Below are 16,899 nucleotides of genomic sequence, written 5' to 3'. Positions count from 1 at the left end.
TTTGTCATTTTTGTCATTTTTGTCATTTTTGTCTTTTTTGTCATTTTTGTCATTTTTGTCATTTTTGTCATTTTTGTCATTTTTGCCATTTTTGCCATTTTTGCCATTTTTTTCTATTTTGTCATTTTTGTCATTTTTGTCATTTTTGTCATTTTTGTCATTTTTGTCATTTTTGTCATTTTTGTCATTTTTGTCATTTTTGTCATTTTTGTCATTTTTGTCATTTTTGTCATTTTTGTCATTTTTGTCATTTTTGTCATTTTTGTCATATTTGTCATTTTTGTCATTTTTGTCATTTTTGTCATTTTTGTCATTTTTGTCATTTTTGTCATTTTTGTCATTTTTGTCATTTTTGTCATTTTTGTCATTTTTGTCATTTTTGTCATTTTTGTCATTTTTGTCATTTTTGTCATTTTTGTCATTTTTGTCATTTTTGTCATATTTGTCATTTTTGTCATTTTTGTCATTTTTGTCATTTTTGTCATTATTGTCATTTTGTCATTTCTGTAAATTTTTGTCATTCTTGACATTCTTGTAATTTTTTGTAATTTTTTGTCATTTTTTTAATTTTTGTCATCTTTGTCATTTTTGTCATTTTTGTCATTTTTTTCATGTTTGTCATTTTTGTCATTTTTGTCATTTTTGCCATTTTTGTCATTTTTGTCATTTTTGTCATTTTTGTCATTTTTGTCATTTTTGTCATTTTTGTCATTTTTGTCATTTTTGTCATTTTTGTCATTTTTGTCATTTTTGTCATTTTTGTCCTTTTTGTCATTTTTGTCATTTTTGTCATTTTTGTCATTTTTGTCATTTTTGTCATTTTTGTCATTTTTGTCATTTTTGTCATTTTTGTCATTTTTGTCATTTTTGTCATTTTTGCCATTTTTGCCATTTTTGCCATTTTTTTCTATTTTGTCATTTTTGTCATTTTTGTCATTTTTGTCATTTTTGTCATTTTTGTCATTTTTGTCATTTTTGTCATTTTTGTCATTTTTGTCATTTTTGTCATTTTTGTCATTTTTGTCATTTTTGTCATTTTTGTCATTTTTGTCATTTTTGTCATTTTTGTCATTTTTGTCATTTTTGTCATTTTTGTCATTTTTGTCATTTTTGTCATTTTTGTCATTTTTGTCATTTTTGTCATTTTTGTCATTTTTGTCATATTTGTCATTTTTGTCATTTTTGTCATTTTTGTCATTTTTGTCATTTTTGTCATTTTTGTCATTTTTGTCATTATTGTCATTTTGTCATTTCTGTAAATTTTTGTCATTCTTGTCATTCTTGTAATTTTTTGTAATTTTTTGTAATTTTTTTCATTTTTGTCGTCTATGTCATTTTTGTCATTTTTGTCATTTTTGTCATTTTTTTCATGTTTGTCATTTTTGTCATTTTTGCCATTTTTGTCATTTTTGTCATTTTTGTCATTTTTGTCATTTTTGTTATTTTTGTCATTTTTGTCATTTTTGTCATTTTTGTCATTTTTGTCATTTTTGTCATTTTTGTCATTTTTGTCATTTTTGTCATTTTTGTCATTTTTGTCATTTTTGTCATTTTTGTCATTTTTGTCATTTTTGTCATTTTTGTCATTTTTGTCATTTTTGTCATTTTTGTCATTTTTGTCTTTTTTGTCTTTTTTGTCTTTTTTGTCTTTTTTGTCATTTTTGTCATTTTTGTCATTTTTGTCATTTTTGTCATTTTTGTCATTTTTGTCATTTTTGTCATTTTTGTCATTTTTGTCATTTTTGTCATTTTTGTCATTTTCGTCATTTTTGTCATTTTTGTCATTTTTGTCATTTTTGTCATTTTTGTCATTTTTGTCATTTTTGTCATTTTTGTCATTTTTGTCATTTTTGTCATTTTTGTCATTTTTGTCATTTTTGTCATTTTTGTCATTTTTGTCATTTTTGTCATTTTTGTCATTTTTGTCATTTTTGTCATTTTTGTCATTTTTGTCATTTTTGTCATTTTTGTCATTTTTGTCATTTTTGTCATTTTTGTCATTTTTGTCATTTTTGTCATTTTTGTCATTTTTGTCATTTTTGTCATTTTTGTCATTTTTGTCATTTTTGTCATTTTTGTCATTTTTGTCATTTTTGTCATTTTTGTCATTTTTGTCATTCTTGACATTTTTGTCATTTTTGTCATTTTTGTCATTTTTGTCATTTTTGTCATTTTTGTCATTTTTGTCATTTTTGTCATTTTTGTCATTTTTGTCATTTTTGTCATTTTTGTCATTTTTGTCATTTTTGTCATTTTTGTCATTTTTGTCATTTTTGTCATTTTTGTCATTTTTGTCATTTTTGTCATTTTTGTCATTTTTGTCATTTTTGTCATTTTTGTCATTTTTGTCATTTTTGTCATTTTTGTCATTTTTGTCATTTTTGTCATTTTTGTCATTTTTGTCATTTTTGTCATTTTTGTCATTTTTGTCATTTTTGTCATTTTTGTCATTTTTGTCATTTTTGTCATTTTTGTCATTTTTGTCATTTTTGTCATTTTTGTCTTTTTTGTCCTTTTTTGTCTTTTTTGTCATTTTTGTCATTTTTGTCATTTTTGTCATTTTTGTCATTTTTGTCATTTTTGTCATTTTGTCATTTTTGTCATTTTTGTCATTTTTGTCATTTTTGTCATTTTTGTCATTTTTGTCATTTTTGTCATTTTTGTCATTTTTGTCATTTTTGTCATTTTTGTCATTTTTGTCATTTTTGTCATTTTTGTCATTTTTGTCATTTTTGTCATTTTTGTCATTTTTGTCATTTTTGTCATTTTTGTCATTTTTGTCATTTTTGTCATTTTTGTCATTTTTGTCATTTTTGTCATTCTTGACATTCTTGACATTTTTGTCATTTTTGACATTTTTGTCATTTTTGTCATTTTTGTCATTTTTGTCATTTTTGTCATTTTTGTCATTTTTGTCATTTTTGTCATTTTTGTCATTTTTGTCATTTTTGTCATTTTTGTCATTTTTGTCATTTTTGTCATTTTTGTCATTTTTGTCATTTTTGTCATTTTTGTCATTTTTGTCATTTTTGTCATTTTTGTCATTTTTGTCATTTTTGTCATTTTTGTCATTTTTGTCATTTTTGTCACTTTTGTCATTTTTGTCCTTCTTGTCATTTTTGTCATTTTTGTCATTTTTGTCATTTTTGTCATTTTTGTCATTTTTGTCATTTTTGTCATTTTTGTCATTTTTGTCATTTTTGTCATTTTTGTCATTTTTGTCATTTTTGTGATATTTGTGATTTTTGTCTTTTTAGTCATTTCTGTCATTTTTGTCATTTTTGTCATTTTTGTCATTTTTGTCATTTTTGTCATTTTTGTCATTTTTGTCATTTTTGTCATTTTTGTCATTTTTGTCATTTTTGTCATTTTTGTCATTTTTGTCATTTTTGCCATTTTTGTCATTTTTGTCATTTTTGTCATTTTTGTCATTTTTGTCATTTTTGTCATTTTTGTCATTTTTGTCCTTCTTGTCATTTTTGTCCTTCTTGTCATTTTTGTCATTTTTGTCATTTTTGTCATTTTTGTCATTTTTGTCATTTTTGTCATTTTTGTCATTTTTGTCATTTTTGTCATTTTTGTCATTTTTGTCATTTTTGTCATTTTTGTCATTTTTGTCATTTTTGTGATATTTGTGATTTTTGTCTTTTTAGTCATTTCTGTCATTTTTGTCATTTTTGTCATTTTTGTCATTTTTGTCATTTTTGTCATTTTTGTCATTTTTGTCATTTTTGTCATTTTTGTCATTTTTGTCATTTTTGTCATTTTTGTCATTTTTGTCATTTTTGTCATTTTTGTCATTTTTGTCATTTTTGTCCTTCTTGTCATTTTTGTCATTTTTGTCATTTTTGTCATTTTTGTCATTTTTGTCATTTTTGTCATTTTTGTCATTTTTGTCATTTTTGTCATTTTTGTCATTTTTGTCATTTTTGTCATTTTTATCATTTTTGTCATTTTTGTCATTTTTGTCATTTTTGTCATTTTTGTCATTTTTGTCATTTTTGTCATTTTTGTCATTTTTGTCATTTTTGTCATTTTTGTCATTTTTGTCATTTTTGTCATTTTTGTCATTTTTGTCATTTTTGTCATTTTTGTCGTTTTTGTCATTTTTGTCATTTTTGTCATTTTTGTCATGTTTGCCATTTTTGTCATTTTTGTCATTTTTGTCATTTTTGTCATTTTTGTCATTTTTGTCATTTTTGTCATTTTTGTCATTTTTGTCATTTTTGTCATTTTTGTCATTTTTGTCATTTTTGTCATTTTTGTCATTTTTGTCATTTTTGTCATTTTTGTCATTTTTGTCATTTTTGTCATTTTTGTCATTTTTGTCATTTTTGTCATTTTTGTCATTTTTGTCATTTTTGTCATTTTTGTCATTTTTGTCATTTTTGTCATTTTTGTCCTTCTTGTCATTTTTGTCATTTTTGTCATTTTTGTCATTTTTGTCATTTTTGTCATTTTTGTCTTTTTGTCATTTTTGTCATTTTTGTCATTTTTGTCATCTTTGTCATTTTTGTCATTTTTGTCATTTTTGTCAGTTTTGTCAGTTTTGTCATTTTTGTCATTTTTGTCATTTTTGTCATTTTTGTCATTTTTGTCATTTTTGTCATTTTTGTCATTTTTGTCATCTTTGTCATTTTTGTCATTTTTGTCATTTTTGTCATTTTTGTCATTTTTGTCATTTTTGTCATTTTTGTCATTTTTGTCATTTTTGTCATTTTTGTCATTTTTGTCATTTTTGTCATTTTTGTCATTTTTGTCATTTTTGTCATTTTTGTCATTTTTGTCATTTTTGTCATTTTTGTCATTTTTGTCATTTTTGTCATTTTTGTCATTTCTGTCATTTTTGTAATTTTTGTAATTTTTGTAATTTTTGTAATTTTTGTAATTTTTGTAATTTTTGTAATTTTTGTAATTTTTGTAATTTTTGTAATTTTTGTAATTTTTGTAATTTTTGTCATTTTTGTCATTTTTGTAATTTTTGTAATTTTTGTCATATTTGTCATTTTTGTCATTTTTGTAATTTTTGTCATTTTTGTCTTTTTAGTCATTTTTGTCATTTCTGTCATTTTTGTCATTTTTGTCATTTTTGTCATTTTTGTCATTTTTGTCATTTTTGTCATTTTTGTCATTTTTGTCATTTTTGTCATTTTTGTCATTTTTGTCATTTTTGTCATTTTCGTCATTTTTGTCATTTTTATCATTTTTATCCTTTTTGTCATTGTTGTCATTTTTGTCATTTTTGTCATTTTTGTCGATTTTGTCATTTTTGTCATTTTTGTCAGTTTTGTCATTTCTGTCATTTTTGTCATTTTTGTCGTTTTTGTCATTTTTATCATTTTTGTCATTTTTATCATTTTTGTCATTTTTTGTCATTTTTGTCATTTTTGTCATTTTTGTCATTTTTGTCATTTTTGTCATTTTTGTCATTTTTGTCATTTTTGTCATTTTTGTCATTTTTGTCATTTTTGTCATTTTTGTCATTTTTGTCATTTTTGTCATTTTTGTCATTTTTGTCATTTTTGTCATTTTTGTCATTTTTGTCATTTTTGTTATTTTTGCCATTTTTGTCATTTTTGTCATTTTTGTCATTTTTGTCATATTTGTCATTTTTGTCATTTTTGTCATTTTTGTCATTTTTGTCATTTTTGTCATTTTTGTCATTTTTGTCATTTTTGTCATTTTTGTCATTTTTGTCATTTTTGTCATTTTTGTTATTTTTGTCATTTGTATCCTTTTTATATTTTCATCATTTTTGTTATTTTTATCAATTTTGTAATTCTCGTCAAATTGACCCATCATGTCAATTTTGGTAATTTTGTCAATTTCAAAAGATTTTATTCTGAATAAGTTTGTCGAAGACAGGAAGATTATATAGTAGGCTTTGAATCGCACAGACGTCAACAATTTTTTGAGTGTGGTTTTTCCTTCAATTGGAGATAGTGTATAGTGAGTGAAATTGGTATTTATAATGTTTTTTCGAACAGTTGGAAAGGAGTGAGATGAATCAAACCTGACCCAAACCATTGGTAACGGATCCCCTGCTAGTGCTGCAAGTATGGTTGATGAGCTAAGCATGAACAATATTTGAATGTGCGGTCGAGAATTAACGTACCGACACGTGCCATAAGACCTATCAGTCACTGGTGGGTTCATACATACATCCTACATGAGCTTTCAAAGCTTAAATATATTGGAAAACCTTTGCAAGGAAGGTTTTTCAGGTTTAAATTTCCTGAACTATATAACCCGTTATCAAGGCAATTATTTACTGAACCTAGCCGTAAATATTCAAATCTAAACCCATTCAACGATATTATGATTACGTTTCTGTTGTACCAATCCCATTGGGGTCGCCAAGTAACATTGTGCCGTGTCCGAAAGAGTCTACGAAAGGGAAGTGAAGTGATTTCGGGTTAAGTCCTGGTCTTGAAACATTTTTGCTATGCGATTGGTATATTTCCTTTTTTTTTCGGAGAATAAAATAAAATAAACCCTATCCCATGAGAAAAATCTCAAACCCAACCCAAACCCCACAGAGAGCAATGTTTGTGGCAATCAAAAGTCACCAATCATCCCCAAAGTCGTGGATGTGGATGTTGTTGGTTTTGGTTCAACCGTGCCTGAGCCTTTTTAGGACCGGAGAAGGTCGTTTTTGAAGCCGAGATCCGACAACCGGCAACAAGGAGAACTTCCAACAAGGAGCCCAGCCTGAGGTCGTTGTTTTATGCCGAAAAAGGTAAAACTCACTTATGTGTATCTACCTAAAGCTGCTGCTGCTGTTATTCGTTGCGTTAAGTGTTTCGTTTACTGCAAATGCGAATTCGATCTCGAGGAAAGCAAAAAAAAATATGAAGAAATAATAATAACAATAATATTATTGTGTGCGTAACGCAGCACTCGAAGGAGGTGAAGGTGGAAGCGTGGAAGGCAACAAAACTCAAAAAAGAAGCCGCAAGAAGCCAAGACGGAAAACCGAGAAGGGAAGTGGAAGTAAAAAGTGTCCAGACGAGAAAAAAAGGAAGAAGGCGAGTACTCAAGCTGGGTGCAGATCAGGTTACCCATACGAATTTATCGTTCCTCATGTGGAATATACCCACTTGAGGACTAAATTTTCAGAGTAGCGGAACATGAGATGAAAAATAAGTAGGTAAACCCATCCATCTTATTTACCAAATTCTGTTAAAAATCTTTATAGTTCATAATACATTTGTGATATGCGACATTTTGAAGCATTAGAATAGATTCGGTTTTCCAAACATAAAACCACCCGCTTGTGGATGGCATCATGCGACATCATGACCGGACCGGAATGACTTGTTGCTTGTGTAAGGCTTCTTCCGAATGCATACGGGCGTTTTTCCATACCTGTCCATAGCTCAGCTCTGCTCGGTCAGATGCGATGCGTGTTGAAAACATAACACCATGGAGCGGTTGGGTTGCTCAAAATATTGAACCATGTTTATACATAGAGGTACTTACTTAATACTTCTACTTCAACTTAAAGATAAACCTGAAGGACCGAAGTTCGTCAAATCCATTTTTTAAGCTCGGCCATAAGTTTGTAAACAGTCTATAGAACGCGCAACTTTGTTTCGTGCATTAATAGGTCTGGTAAGCTTTCTCAAATATTTCATGAAAACTTCATCTAAAGTTGATAATTTTCTCATTGCTAGAAAGCTTGGCTTATAATTATATACATACACCATTGGTGTATTACACCAAGGTTTTTTTTGTACGATTTTACTTACATGGTTTGTTTACTCGTTTTTTCTGCAGTCAGCGACCCATCAATGTTTTTAAGAATTAACAAGATATTTGAGAGAAAATACTATTTTGTGTGCACGGTGGATTTCTTATAGTTTGGATGGTGATGTTTGTAAATATTTAAAACTAGCTGACCCGGTAAACTTTGTTTTACCCGTTACTTAATAAATCGTTGGAAAATGTATACAGTTCTTTAACTTCTTCGTGCTCGCTCCCCTTTAATAAAAAGTGAGATTCTTGAAACTATTATACATACCATCTCTGACCCAAAAAACCCTCGGATACCAAATTTCATTTAATTCCGACCAACCATTCATACGTGATGGTGTTACAAACAAATCCCTCCATTTTTATATATAAGATGTAGAAAAGAGATAATTTTGTATGGGGACCCCCATTCCATAAAATGTGAGATTCTTGAAACTATTATACAATCCAACTCTGACCCAAATTATCCTCGGATACCAAATTTCACTTCATTACGACCGACAATTCATACGTGATGGTGTTACAAATAAAAATGCCTCCATTTTTATATATAAGATGTATAGTCTAAACAACTTCCTAAGCAAAAGACCTTTTGGTCAGAAGAATCTATGTAAAAGGTCATGTGTGGTTGAATCATAATCTACTTTTAAAGCTCTCTTTTATACATATTTAATTCAATGAAAAAAAAAATTCAACTATGCTATTCGCCAGGGATTAATCTTAAAAATTTTTGGCTATCACTAATTATTTCGGAACTCAGTTTTTAGAATCTCTGTTAAAGTTAAAGACCCATTAATGTATGCATCATAAGCATAGGCGTAACAAACGTATGCTGTAATTGCTGATATTTCAAAATTAGAAATCCACATTATCAAAATTATAAGACTTTTATAAATCAGCTTTATAAATCCTATTCCAAAGGTTTTGAAATTGTATGTATTGAAAAAATCCTCAAAATTTGTAGAAAAAATTCTTAAATCTAGAATGCTCATTGTAATTTTGACAAAATTTGCTAAAAAATCTTAGAAATTATGGTTTTTTCATGATTTTGACAATCTTGCTAAACATCTCAATGCATGATCTGATATGAATATTTCAATTTAAAAACACAGTTTTTTCACCGTTTGTAAATAAAAAGATCGGGACGTCGAGGACAAATTGTAGAAGAACTTTTAGAAAATACTCACAGAAGAAATGAATTAATGTTCAATAACGATTCAACGTCCAATGCTGAGAAGACAGTGATTTCCTTGAAATATATTATTTTCACTATAAACTATCGCTGTGATATCGTCTCAGAAAACTTTTTTAATGGGAATGATGACAAATAGTTACAAAGTTATGAAAAAACAATATATTCTAATTTCGCACCTTCTTTTCAATTTTTTTGGTCCTTATCGCGGCTTCGTCCAAAAAAAGCAAACTTATACTTGATTTTTCCGTTGTTTAAAGTACATTGTAGAAAAAAAATTGGCGATTTGTCAATCATTCATATTTTAACATGCAAAATACATTGTAGTACTATTTTTGTTTCGCCTACAAACTAAACTGTTGAGAAGACAATTCCAACTATAACTGAGGCATTTTTATTCACTTCACTTTTTAACTTAGTTTTGTTATTTTTTCTCTTTATTTCAAGTTTTTGCCATTCTGGTAATTTTAGTCCTTTGTGCCATTTTAGTCATTTTTGTCACGAAATGTTTTTTTGTAATTTTAGTCTTTTTTACCATTTTGTGATTCTTGCCATTTCAGTAATTTTTTGTCACTATTTTCAATTTTGTCACCTTTTCGGGGTTTCTTTTGTTGATTTTGTTCGGTGATGTTTTTAAAACATTCGCTAGTTTTACGTTTCAGTCTACTTTTATACGACCATCCTCAGAAGAAAGGCTTTTTTCCGCCTGCTAGGGCCGTCTCTCTGCTCAGTTAGAGAAGATAAAGTTAGAGCGTCTTTTTTTTCCCTGAGGATGGTCGAATAAAAGTAGACTGAAACGTTAAACCAGCAAACTTTTTCAAAACATCACCGAACAAAATAAAAAAAAAAAGAAACCCAGAAAAATTACATCCAGAGGTGATCTAAATGGTTGTAATTTTTTTCACTTTAGTAATTTTACCATTTATTGTCTTTTTTTCATTTTGATCATACATATTTGAAAATTTGATTTTTTTTATTTTGTAATTTTTGTCATTTTTAAAAAAACAAAATTCATTTTTGATATTCTCAACAATTTTAATTTTTTTTAATCATTATTGTTATTGTTTGTCATTTTGTAATTTTTGTAACTATTTTTTTTTTTAAATTTTGCCATTTAAGCCATTTTTGCCATTTATTGTCATTTTCATTTTGGTCATTTTTTAAATTTAGTTTTTCTTTATTTTGTAGTTTTTACATTCTGGAAAAAAAAAATTTTTTTTTTATTTTTTTCATATTTGACTTTTTTTAAAATTTTATTTTATTTATTTAGTCAATTTGTTATTTTTTTGTCATTTTAGAAAGTTTTGTATTTTATTTTTTCAATAAATTTTGTAATTTTTGTCATTATCTGACGCTTTTTTTGTCATTTTAGTCATTGTATCTATTTTTGTCATATTTGTAATTTTTATCATTTTTGTGATCACATTAGTTTGTGTAATTTTTGTCATTTTTGAAATTTTTGTTAATTTTATCCTTTATGACAGTTTTGTCATTTGGATTAATTAGTACTATTTGGTCTTTTCAGCTATATTTATCTATTGGGCTATTTTTCTCATTTTTGTTATTTTTATCATTTTTGTTATTTTATAAATTTTTTTTCATTTTTGTTATGTATGTTCGGTTTTTTTTGTGTTTTTCGAAATTTTTTAAATTATTTTTGTCGATTTTAGCATTTTCTGTAAACTGTTGTTAATTTAGTTGATATTGCGGGTTTTGTTGTTTTTTAAGAATATCTTTATATTATTTTATTATTTATTCGATTTTTTAATTAATATTTTTTCAGTAGATCTTTGTAGATGTTTCTTTTTTTTTTATTCTACCTTATTTTCGTTTCCATATTTTGTTTGATTTTAATGTTTTTGACACTCATTCTACACTGATCTTCTTTCTTGGATTTATTTAATTCGAACCATTGATGAGATTTATTCACGACCGAGGAGATTTAATAATTTTTATTATTTTCGATTTATATTTTTCAAATTCTTTGTCTTTTGTCTCTGTTTGATTTTTTTTTAAATTCAGGTTTTATTTACATTTCATTATTTTATTATAACTCTTATTTGGATGAATTCAAAGGATTTTTCCAATATTTTTCTGGTAAATTATAATTTTTTGTGAAACGGAAAAGACTTGCAATAAAGAATAATTCTTGATCATCTCTAGCCTGTGCTTCCGCTAACGAACACACCTGAGAGATGGCATAAAATGTGCAACGAAAGAGGTGTGTTAACGCGTTCAAGTAAGTTTATACCTATAGATGGAACTCGATGGTTTCCTGGTACTCACCTGAGCTGCTGATATGTATACACCACCTCTGAAGTCTGAACCTAAAACCAATCAAGAGGGGTGGTAACGGATGAGCAAGAGAACCGAGCCCTTTCTCTCGCTCACTCTCTCTTGTATCCGCTAAGTCAAAGATACGCTCAAGCCCTGAACGACCTGCAGGTTCGTAGCGTATACGCAAAAGCGCTACGCAGCTGAGCAACACGAGCTTATTGGCAACAGGCAGCGGGTGGCGTCCGTTTTTTTCCAGCTCAGAGACTTGAACTCTTGGACTTTTGGAAGCAGCTAAGCAGCTTATACCTGCCAAACAAAGTCAGTTGTGCATTTTGTTCGAACGCGACCGGAATTTCGAATGCAGGTCGGTCGTCGTTTAAGTCTTCCGTGCGCTGTGACGTACTTATGTAGGTGATCTTCCCGGATTTGTTCAAGTGACTAACGCTGGAAAGAAATCATTCAACGCCAGTTTTATTCGAAACTAATCGACATGAGGATTTAGTCAGTCGCAAAAGTGATGTTTACCGAATCGATAAGTAAATTTTGCGGTTTTCAGCGACTTATTTGTTGAGCCAGGGTAAATACTGGCGAGCGTTTGTCTTTCGGGGAGCATTGGGTTTGGGAAGCAGCTCAACTTGATCGACGGCGGCTGTTTCCTGGTAATTGTGAGTGTGTGTTTGGTGTTTGTTTTTTTTTTCATATGCAAGAAAAATAAAAATGCTGCGGCACCGTCAGTTGGCACTCGATACATGGAACCCGAAAAAGCGTTCAGTCGAATAAGGCCTTTGGGGTCCAAGTTATGAGCATATAACGTATGAACTAGGTCCAGGCGAAAATCGAGGAACATCTGGCACATTTAGTTCACCAGCAAGTCGTACATTAAAGGTAAGTTGATTCACGTAACCTAAATTTAAAAGTCAGTAAATCGATCACATGACCATTAAAAAGTTTATTATGTTAACTGTGCATCTCGTATGAAATCCGAAGTTCAGTTCAGAATTTCCAAACCAAATCATCAAAATTGTTTCGTTATCCAAATTGTTTCTGATGAATTCTTGAATGTAGTTCTGTTCTTTGATTTCTATTTAAAATCATGACTATTTTGAATTATTAATCTAGGCATGAAGAAGGTCGTATTCTCAGAGTTTCAAATAAATTGCATATTTTGCCTGAAATTTTTTTTCAATGAATTGTTTTATGAACTCATAAGTCCTGTCCAGAACAATTGACCCTATTCAGAACTGCAAGTTCTTGAAGTGATGGACACACATTTACTACAGGCAATCATTTCCTGAAACCTTGCCGTTGATCTCGAAAAGGAAATACACAGCTCACCGGACACATTAATGGACCACCATTCGCCTACATTATGAATGATCAACAAAATTAAGACAATCGCGCAGAGATACGTCAGCTTCTTCAATGTCACAATTCTATACCAGCTGAATCACAACAGAACAGCAGAACGAAAAATAAATCAAAGATCGCAACCAGGCCAGGTATTTTCCGTCGTCAGCAGGGATTGGTGAGAAAAATGTTGGCACTCTCCAACATGATCACTGCTGCTGCTGCTGCTGCTCTCTTAAGTTGGGGCTTTGGGGGAGAGAGTACCCCATTCGCACGCTGATGATTGTGTTGGTGCCTCCCCCAGTGCTGCACCACCGTGTTAAGTCCATATTTGGGATACTATTTTGCAACACGCGACTCGCGACTTTAACAAATTAGGCTGGGGATACACCGAAAAATCTTTGGTAAAATTTTGATGAAATTAAAAAATTTAAAAAAAACTATAGCTTGATTCTTGAAGTTTTACAAAGCTATTTGAATTTGTGTTCAAAGGAAGAAAATATAAGATTCTTGAAAACTGATTTTCAATTCTACGTTGCCAACTATAACAAAAATCTTAAAATAATTTATACGAGTAAGATATTTAAGATATGTTATTAATTAATACATCAGAGTATGTATTTTCCAATATGCGCATTCTTCCGGTAAACTGTCCCGTTTTGAAAGTAGGAGGTGTCTTTCAATTCAGGTAATCATCTCCAAAGTTAAAACAAGTCTGTGTAAAAAAATATGAAAATTATTTGATAAATGTTTGAGTTCTGTCGTATATTACATTGATTTCAAACGGGTGGCTGTCAACTTTTTTTGCTGTCAAAATAAAGCTTATAAGTTTCATATTGCTATGAAAGCGTCTTCATGTTCTTTCTTCTAGAGAAGATTGAAAGTCGCATGAAAAAAAAACTTTTTCGTTTGAAAATGTTTGCTTTCATTTCCATGTCTTGTTGAAAATCATTGATAAGTTAATTATTGGTCTCAAAGCACAGATGAACAGATGTACAAGTTCAAACAAAAAATCTTTAGAAACTTGTGTAAATTCTATATACATTATAGAAGGATCATATGAAAGTTGAAAAAACACCATTTACCTACCAAAGTGGAGGCAATATACATACATAAGTTTAATTTCTTTCAAAGCGACGAAAACTACACTAATTGGGCGCTATCCGGCACCTTATTCGTACCTATCGGAGGAATGCAAGAGAGCGCAAGATTTTGCTCTTATAGCCTTCAAATCGTTGCCAGCGACAATATTTTCCAGTTCTCTCATTGGTTGACATTACTCAACTCCCATCTTAGTTTTAGCCATCTGGAAGCACTGCTGGTTGCAGAGAGAACATCACGATGAGTTTCCCACATGAATGACGCACGGAAGCAAAATCATTTCCAAATTTACAAACATGGCGAACTTTCTGTCATATACGATTTAAACTGACTACAGTCGACATTTTAAACGATTTCAGCCAAAAAACATAAAATTGATTTAAAACGTTCGTTACACTCTTTTCAAGTCTATGCTTGTACATCTGTTCATCTGTGCTCAAAGTATGAATTAGTAGAACGCTTTTTAAAGAATCAATTTTTAGTCAATGTGAATTTTGAATTTTTCGTATTTTTTTTTTTGCATGTCAAAGTTTGACATTGTCAAACGGGTGAAACCGATTCCTCTTACTCAAATAAAAAAAATTAAATTAAACTTCAAGTTTGTTAGCTAAAAAAGTTTAAAAAATAGTGAATATTTCAAGAAAAATCTAAATTGAAAAATAAAATCAGGTAAAAAACTCTGTATTTAATTTTGTTTCTTGAAAATCATCAGGTGCACTTTTAAAACATTAACTTTGGCATTATAAGAAACATCTACAAAATTTCAACAGAAAGTGTCGTAAATAAACTTACATTAGCAAGCTTTTGCCTTTCACTCGACAAATTTTTCTGCTGCGAGTGTTGGAAATTGTGACTCTGGCCTACCCTTTAAGGGTGGGAGAATATTTCCATGCAAAGAATTACAGATTATACAAAATTTGTAGGCATCTTCAATTTGAAGAAAGTCGCTTTGAAATTTTTCGAGTTACGCCTCCTTTTTATAGAAGAATAGAATATTAAGGGCAAGACGAGCACCTTAAGTTAACACGTAGCTTAAGAAATGAAATTAAGTTAAAACTTGGGGGGACATTAACGGTAGATGGCTAGAGTGAAATGTGACACTCGAAAAATATGACAAGTAGCAAGATGACCTTATCAAACAGCAGAAAAATTTAATGCCTACAGCAGGCCCGTGCGAAGGACCCATCCTTTGGGGGGGGGGGTTTCGAAATTCAAATTTAGATAAAAATAATAACAATTGTTATTAATTGGTATTAATACCAAAAATAAACAATAAGAAAGGAAAGGGATTTCTTACACCATTTCTCACTAATGATTAACACACAAACTAAAAATCAGTTCTTTACTGATGAAAAAACAAAATTTTTGAAACATATTACAATGAAAGTTTCATATTTTCGATAAGTCATGAAAGTATGAAAGAAATTTGTTTAAAAAAAAATGTCTTAACAAATTTAAAATAAACATTTCCAAAATACAGACTTAAAAACAAATCTGAATTCTTAAATAAATGCCCAATCTGGTGCAAAGCTTACCATTATTAGTTGTTAGAAAAATGATAATAGTTGTTAATATTTATTCATCTCAATTTAGAATTCTTTTCCTCATCTTCAACTGAAAATTTAATAAAAAAGTTCCGCTGTATTTTTTTTAATAAGAACAAAAAATATTTAATCGCGTTTTGAAATGTAAATTACCAATTACTGAAGAAGAAATGAATTTTGAACAGAATTTATTCATTGTTTGATGGTTCAATTTAATTTGATAAAAAGAAGAATATATTGAGATTTATTTTAAAAATACCAGTTATAGAATCTAGAAATAAAACCTTTTATAACGTAAAATCCTCCAATTATCAAAAAAACGGATTAAAAAGTTAATTTTTTAAGCTTAAATAATAACTTCATGTTCAATCAATCTGAAAAAGAAATGTTTGGAAATGGGTAATATCGTGAATGATGAAAAAAACTGATAAAAAACTCAAAATAAGGGGTTCAAAGATTTGTTATTCATATTGAAAGCACAAATCAAAGTTAGTTAACACTGCGTATTTTCAATTAGTTTCAAAGTTGCTACGTCGAACAATTTTTCAAACTTTTTAGATCAATTTAAAAATCATGATCGATCTAAAAAACAGGATTTCAAATAAAGAGTATTAAACAAAAGTTTTTAAATTTTCAATCGCACGTTTTTAAGCTTTAAATTACAAGCTCTGAGTATTTTGTCACTTTCGAATGAAATATTGGCTTCTAGAAAGAACAGAAGGTAGAAACTATGTTTTCTTAATAAAAATTTGGAGTTAAAGGCTAATGTTTCAAAAAACGAAAATTCAGAATTAAAAATCAAAGAAAAATTGGTTAAAAATAAAGTGAAAAGGTTTGTTTATAAAATTCGGCAAGTTAAAAATGAAATTGAAAACAGCTGTACAGTATTGTTCCGATTTTGTCAGCCCCATCTTGAATTTAGGGCTGACAAAACAGGGTACCTGACAAAATCGGGAAAAATATTTTCTTGAAAATAATTTCAATTTTGATTTGATAACTGTCCGTTTACTTGTTATTTCGATATTTTATGTCAACACCATGATAAGGGGTGACAATGACCCCTTTTCTTTATTTTTTTACCCTTCTTACAAAGAAGAAAATAAATGCTTTTGAAAAAACAACTTTCGATCCGAGGCCCAGAGGGCCAAGTGTCATATACCATTCGACTCAGTTCGTCGAGATCGGAATATGTCTGTATGTGCGTATGTATGTGTGTATGTGTGTGTATGTATGTGCGTATGTATGTGCGTATGTGTGTGTGTATGTTACAAAATAATGTCACACACGTTTCTCGATGACCGCTTGACCGATTTGAGTTCTTTAGGCGTCAAATGAAAGGTCTTGCAAATAGCAAAATGGAGGACCTGTTCAAGAACTCAACCCTAAGTGATTGTTTACAAACACCTTTCATACAATGGATTGTGTACATACCATTTGAAAAACCGTTGGTGCGTAGCTACAGGATTGATATGCAATTGCAAAACAGCTGAATTTGTTGATCACGTATTAATTTGAAGTATGTAATGGTACTTTTTTATGGATTTACAAAAATAAATTTATTTTTTGAACCGTCCTTTATTTTTCTGAATTAAAAAAGAAAAAAAAGGTTTCGTGAAAAACGACAAATCCACGTGGTGTGTGGATAGTTCCCTAAGGGACTATCCATAAACCACGTAGACTCAT

At 29.3% G+C, this 16,899-nt stretch overlaps 1 protein-coding gene across 1 annotated transcript in view; it reads left to right on the top strand.

Moving 5' to 3' along the window:
- Positions 1–11,479: 11,479 nt before the first annotated feature.
- The window catches only part of LOC129745447 (echinoderm microtubule-associated protein-like 2), a 67,357-nt gene continuing 61,937 nt past the window's right edge, over positions 11,480–16,899 (top strand). Inside the window, exon 1 of the mRNA XM_055738534.1 lies at positions 11,480–12,109. The gene's annotated coding sequence lies outside the window, so the exon portion shown is untranslated. The remainder of the gene's footprint in view (positions 12,110–16,899) is intronic.

Source organism: Uranotaenia lowii, chromosome 2, assembly GCF_029784155.1.
Source record: "Uranotaenia lowii strain MFRU-FL chromosome 2, ASM2978415v1, whole genome shotgun sequence".
Lineage (NCBI taxonomy): Eukaryota > Metazoa > Arthropoda > Insecta > Diptera > Culicidae > Uranotaenia > Uranotaenia lowii.
This window is presented reverse-complemented; position numbering and strand designations above follow the sequence as displayed.